Source organism: Talpa europaea (genome assembly GCF_964194135.1).
Source record: "Talpa europaea genome assembly, chromosome: 8".
Lineage (NCBI taxonomy): Eukaryota > Metazoa > Chordata > Mammalia > Eulipotyphla > Talpidae > Talpa > Talpa europaea.
The window spans coordinates 85,129,817-85,135,816 of record NC_140075.1 but is presented as its reverse complement, the minus strand read 5'-3'; positions in this window follow the sequence as shown (position 1 = coordinate 85,135,816).

Genomic DNA, 6,000 nt, shown 5'->3' with positions numbered 1-6,000 from the left:
TGGAGGAAATTCTCTACCACTGAATTCCCAGGTTTACATCACAGAGAACTCAGTGTCTGTGCCCTGGGGCCCCAGAGGCCAAGCTGGCTGGAGAGGATGTTGGGAGGACCCTGAAGTTGCCCTTGTTCCAGAAAACTCTTCCCTAGGAACTGAGATGCCATGTTCACATTTTGCTAAAGTTTCCCATTTTCCCAGTCACCCACATTTCCTACTTCACACACTTGAATCCCAAATGTGTGGGACCTTTGGGACAGACACCCCCCCCCCCCACAGAGGAGCCGCCCTCCATTCTCAATCCATTTGCGCGGAAGTTGAGGGCAGGGGTATGAAGGCCATAGTTTCGGGGTTGCTATGGCAACAGTGCTCTATGGATGGACTCATCATGTCCAAAAATTTCAGGTTTGGGTGCTAATCTCCCAGGGTCCATTATCTGCTGGACCTTCCTCCTTTTCCTCCAATGTGTCCCCTTTCTTGACTAGTTTGTGTTCAGCTGATAGAAATGACAGTGAACAAAACCCAGGCCATTCTTGGGCCAACCTGTAGGCATTGTTGGCTTGGGTGAGAAGAGAGGCCAGCAGTTTCATCATCTTGTCCTAAGTGCACTCTCCCAGACTGACTTTGCAGACTGCAGAGGATAGGGAGCGGGAGCAGGGGCCTTTGTGGAAGAATAGTTTTGTTTCTTGAATCAAATACAAAGGGGGAAGGGTTGAAATTTTTTTCTTTTATCTTTATTTTAAAGTTGACCCTTGAACAGCAGAGATTTGAGTTGCAGTAATTAGCCCTCTATATTCATGGATTCATTTTTTGGGGATTTGTTTGAAATATATGGATTTGAAACCCCCAGATATGGAGGCTCAACTGTAAGAGACTTGAACATCTGCTGATTCTGGTCTCCTGGAGGTCTTGAAACCAACGCCACACAGATGACTGTAGTTAAGTTTAGGGTAGTCAGAAGTTATATGTGGATTTTCAATTTCATGGAGGTTGAAGCCCTAACCTCCATGATGTTCATGGGTCAATTGCATTTTACAAAAGAATTGGACCCTTGATTGGAAATAAGCAGCCACTACAACAACTGGAAATTACAGATGGTTTGAGAAATAGTGAGTGTACGAGCATTGCCTAGAGCCATTGTTGAGGTAAGTGCTCAGGGAAGGGGTGGTTGTCAAGTACTGTGATGTGAGCGTGGAACATAGAAAATGGAGGTGCTTGTAGATGCTTGTGGCATGAGGTCTGAGACTGGCATGGGAGTGCCATGTGCTAGCATTGCCCGTGGACAAAGTAAGGGCTGCCACACTGTGTTTCTGGTGAGACAAGTGCACTCTGACCACTCCATATCTTTCTAGAGAAGGATGAAGTTCTTGTTATGAATGAGAATTCCACTGCCCCCAAGTCCTCTCCTCCACCTGTTGGGACAATAGGTCTTACACAGATCAGGAGCCAAGGTCACTGGTAAATGTGACTGTTGAAAATGTAGTGGCTGTTCCAATGGACCAAGCCAACATGCTTTCATGTGAGTCTGGATTCTGCTTTTGGCATTTCCCCCTTGGCGCCTTTCTCATTAGCATGGAGAGTATGTTGATAGTGCCCACCTGTGCCCCTTCTGAAGTGGCTCAAACCCATGGCCACCTCTTCCAAGTCAGCACATTATACAGGTGTTTGTCATGCCCTTGTAAGATAAATGGAACTAAATCTCTTTTGGGGGGAGGGGACTGAGAGGGAGGGGAAGTTCTAAAAGCTTGAATGTGAGTAACTTTTTCTCCAGGATTGAATATTCTGTATGCAGGTCTCTGCCAAAGAGCCACAGCTTTGCTTGATAAAAAACTGCTAAACGATCCTGTTGTAGGCACCGTGCTGAGCCTTCATGTTCACTCTCCTTTAATCTCACAAATCACATTTCCCCTCATCCCACATATTTCAAAAGCAAGACTCAACTTTTCTGTTGAACACTGACCCTCCCTTTCCCTTTAGACTATTCTGAGTACTCTGAGAGCTAGTACATTGAGAGAATTTAACTTTAGGAGGAATTTCATCTAATATCTCAGCTTGCAAGGCACTTCTTCATGTTTCCAGGGACCATTTTGTATTTTTGCATGTCTCGTGAGCAGCTGGAGCCTTGTGGGAAAGGAATCATCTTGTGCTTATTGTCAAAATGTCAAGTCGTGGTTGTCTCAGAGAAATCTTGGTTTGCTAGGTTTTGGTATCAAAATCATTATACCTTACGCTTTGTCTTTACCTTTTTATGAGGGGGGAGTATTAGAAGTTAATCACACAAATCTTGAACATCATAGCCCAAAATAACAAACCAAACACAAGACTCAGAGAGGTTAAGAAACTTGCCCAACATCACACAGAGAACGCTGGAGCCAGAATTCAAATCCAGGTTAGTCTCTCCAGTCATATGTTTGAGGGACATTTAGGATTTACATGACCACATTTTATAAAAAGTATAAGAGGGAGATTCAAGCCATGTGTAGTTTAAGGCCCAAGTCTCCTAGGAGGCTTCTGTTTCTTTATGCAGTTATGGGGTGATGATTTCAAAGGCACTGAGAGCAGAGAGCAAGCTATAAGCGTATACGCCGGGGGTGAGGGGGTGTATTTAGAAACATGCCCCTAAATTAGGGGATGCATTTATTAGCTACTCTAGGCACAGAACCACATAAATTTCTACACCTTTCTCACTATCTTTTTGCTAAAAAGAAAGAAACAATTTGCATAGAAGGGTCAGGTGGGAATAGTTTACAGGAATGTCATGCCCATTCTCCCTTGCTGACTTATTTGTAAAATTCAGTTCTTGTTTTCTAATCGATCATATTGACAAAAAGAAAAGACACACACCAGTGTTACAAAACCTTGTATTAATCATTTCCCTTCACTTTCAATATAACGTTGATATGAAATATAGCCATGATTCTTAGTTACATGGGAGGAAATGAGTAATAAATACATTGTAGCAAGTTTAAACCACAAGGGTGTTTCACTGGTAACAACATTTGAAAACTGTACACTGGCAAAGAACAGCATCTTCAAACATTAGTGTATCTGTATATCAGTAAAGCTTTTACATGTAACAAACATGCTATTTCCATATATGACAAATTTTAAAAATATGCATTGCTTGGCAACATGAACTAGGCAAAAATAGTTCTTTGTTCACTAACTTTATACAGGAAAACAGGACAAAAGGCATGCATGTACAATAGGGATGCCTGCACGGGGCATGCAACAAAAGAAAGCTTTTTAAAAGTCGGCTTACATTAGGCATAAATACATGAGGGTTATATATTAATAAGGGAGGAAGTCTTCTGTTTGACATTATTAACATTCCTGTTTTCTTCCTATTCCTCCCAGAGGAATACACATTCACCTTTAAGTAAAGATAAAGGAATTACAAAAAAATAAAACTCACTTTGCAAACATCTCTGATGACTTGTAAAAAAAAAAAAAAATCAACGTTAGTGTTATCACAGCCCCATGTGCAAATTATCCTCCCGCAGGCCCTGTTTGTAACAGGCACACCGAGCACTTGGTCAGGCTGCTTCCCTGCACCCGAGTAGGAGATGCCTGCTCGCAGACTTCTCCCAAGGGCCAGAGACTGGGCCTGTTTTTCTTCCCCTCGCTGCCCTTCTGGTTGCATACCTATGCATTCAGCCCAGATCAGTCTCCCAGCCCGGGCTCTTGGAGAGATGCTGATTTAGCCAGAGAATGCACATCTGCCAACCTTGCACCGGCAGTAGCCTCAAGAGGTGCAGAAGAACCAAAGACCCAGAGAAGGCTCCCATTTCATTAAAGGCAGCTGACGACACCTCAAAAGAAAAAGAAAACTTCATTTTCCTCAGTGTCTCTTCAGATGAATGGGAGAGGGAGGGGTCCCAGCTGTAGCTCCAATCCTGGGCACCAAAAATCGACCATCAATACACAGGATTTTAGAGCTTGGTGCAAACAGCGTCCTCTGCAGGAAGACCCAGCAGCCTCTTTATTTTGCTTGCTGGCCCTTGTTTAAAAAGCGAAATTCAAAAGCATGTGAAAAAAACACACACACACGCACACATCAGCAGCAATGTTTCATTTCTTGTACACAGTTCATGTGTGTCTTCCTATTGTTTCTTGTAAGAAACCACTATGAGTAAGAAGCACCAATAAAACATCATACATGATAATATCGTAGAACACCACTGTCCCTGGGACAGTGTGGAGATGCCAAATACACACTGCTTAAATCAGAACACGGGGAGAAAAACATGTAGTGAAATAGATTTTACTCTGAGATTTTTATGTTTACTATTTATATAAAACAGTTGCATTTAGGGGTCAATGGGAAAATACAAAAAAAGGCACTGCCGCTTTATTACTAAATATCCAACTTCACAGCCTTATGCATGCAACTGTTTGATTCTTTTATAAATAAAATTCTTTTGCTTTAGGATTTTTAAATTGAGCTGTATACCTGCAGTCAACACAGGACTCAAAACAAGGTGGGACAGGCTCCTAGAATTTATCAAACACACAACTGAAAAAAAACACTGATAGCAAAACACAACTAAGTAGATAAATCTATACACAGTCAATGAAAAATAAGCTTTTCCTTTTTTTTTTTTAAAAAAAGAGTTATGTTGTTATTAATAACACTTTATCATGGTTACCAGCCATAGCGCGTTAATAAGTAACATATCCAAAATAATATCTCTAATAATCAGATAACCACTGTTTCTATATTCAGTGAAGGAATAAATAGAAATTCAGATTTGCAAATACTCTAAGGTCTTCCTTTTAAAGGATTCATGCTAATGTGATTGTGTTCACAATCTGTTTTCTGAACAACCGAGTCTCTATGGATCTGTTTTGCAGCAGATCTGAATGCTTTGTCTTTTCTCCACGAGTTGCTAATAACCATCGCTTTTCTCCTCTTTTAACCTTCTGTAGCATCCCCAAAACACCTTCACAAACCCTCTGGTCTTAACTTTGCCCTTCAACACTTTTGACCTAGTCTTCCTGCCTTACGTGTGATCCTAACACATTCCCCCTATCACTGAGCTTGTGTAGAAAAGGGGTGTGAAGGATGAATGTTAATGGCACTTGGTTAAAAAAAAATTAAACAACAAAAATACTTCCTCTTCTGCACAAAGATTTGCATCTTCAGACCGTTGTCACCCAAAGAGAGGTCTCTCTTATGCAATGCATGATACTGTGGTTCAAGCCTTCCTTGCTTGCTAAAGGTTCTCTATGGTTAAGATGTTCCAATCTATTTAGATTTCAGAGACTTAAGAAGCCTGGCTACAATATCCAAGGCTGTGTTAGGTGCACATTTTTAATTTTAAAAATAAAGTTGATGGATTTTATTAAGACCTTTTTTTTAAAAAAAAAATAACTGTAAGCAAGTACAGTCATTTTCACGGTCTGATCTCTTCAATTTTGACTTTGATTTTGTTAAAAGAAATGGCACCAGACCATCCATTTAATAAACAGGCCTTATACCATCTCCTCCTTTTCGCCTCTGGCTGAGCATTCATACCATCATTTACACAACCCAATTTTCCAGTGCAGAGCACAACTCCTCTTTGATTTCCTCTAATATCCTCCACTGCACCAAATTCTGAGACACAGTCTTTCTTGCCCTTAAGAAATGGAGCTATTATTTGGTAGCACAGCTTGTTAATCTCACCATGTAATGAGTGGTTTTAGCTCCCTTCTATGTGGATGGTTAAATCAGCCAACAATACAGCAACTCCCTGGCTCATACCATGTGGACAGAACTTTGGCTTTCGTCACTAGGGGGACCTCTCTCGCATCTTTCATATGAGAAAGCTGGACAGTGGAGCCAGGCCTTCTAGGCACCAGGTCTCCCTGAGGCTCTGTTACTTGCTGGCTGTTTAAACAGCGTGGCTGGATCCAGCTCTCCTCTTCCTCAGCAGCGAGCGAGCTCGCAAAGGAGACACAGCCTCAGGCTCATATTCTTGCGAACAACCCTTCTGTAAACAGCATCTGGAGCTTATTATCTGT